Consider the following 649-nt stretch of genomic DNA (forward strand, 5'->3'; position numbering starts at 1 on the left):
TTTTAGTTCTTATCTTTGGTGATTATTTTTACCCTTATTGAGTTGAGCAGCATGTAAACTTAATTTGGGAATTGTCTTAATTCTAATGTCTCTTTAACTTAGAATATGGAGCAAACAAAGATAAGGAACCTTCGAGTTAGAACCGATTAGGTGATAAACCGAGGGTGGATCCTTTTGTGTTGAATCGTGTTAGAAGCTAATCTAAAGCCTACTATGCGTCTTGTAGGGGTGATAGGTTAGTGAGTAAAGCCTATCAGCGGTGTACAATTACTCGATCAATGATCAGCTGCGAGCAGTGTAAAATCAACACGATCCCTAAAAGCACTGGAAAAATAATTAGGAAACAGAAGTCATGTAAAAAAGCAACCATAACCAAACTAGGAGTAGTTCTTTCCCTTTATTGTGTTAATCTCAAGTTTACTTTCTCAATCTTTTTGCTTGAGTCGTTTGCCCAAACCTTTAAAACTACAAATTTATCGCTCTTTAGTTAGATTTAATAGTTTTAGCAATTATCCTCCTCCATGTGGATTCGATATCCTTTGTACTACATTTCACTTATGTATACTTGCAGAAGTAATGTTTTTAGGGAATTAAAACTTGTTTAGTGAACTTAAATTACACCCTAAAAATCACGACATTTGTGCATGGC

This window comes from Salvia splendens, unplaced genomic scaffold (assembly GCF_004379255.2).
Source record: "Salvia splendens isolate huo1 unplaced genomic scaffold, SspV2 ctg525, whole genome shotgun sequence".
Lineage (NCBI taxonomy): Eukaryota > Viridiplantae > Streptophyta > Magnoliopsida > Lamiales > Lamiaceae > Salvia > Salvia splendens.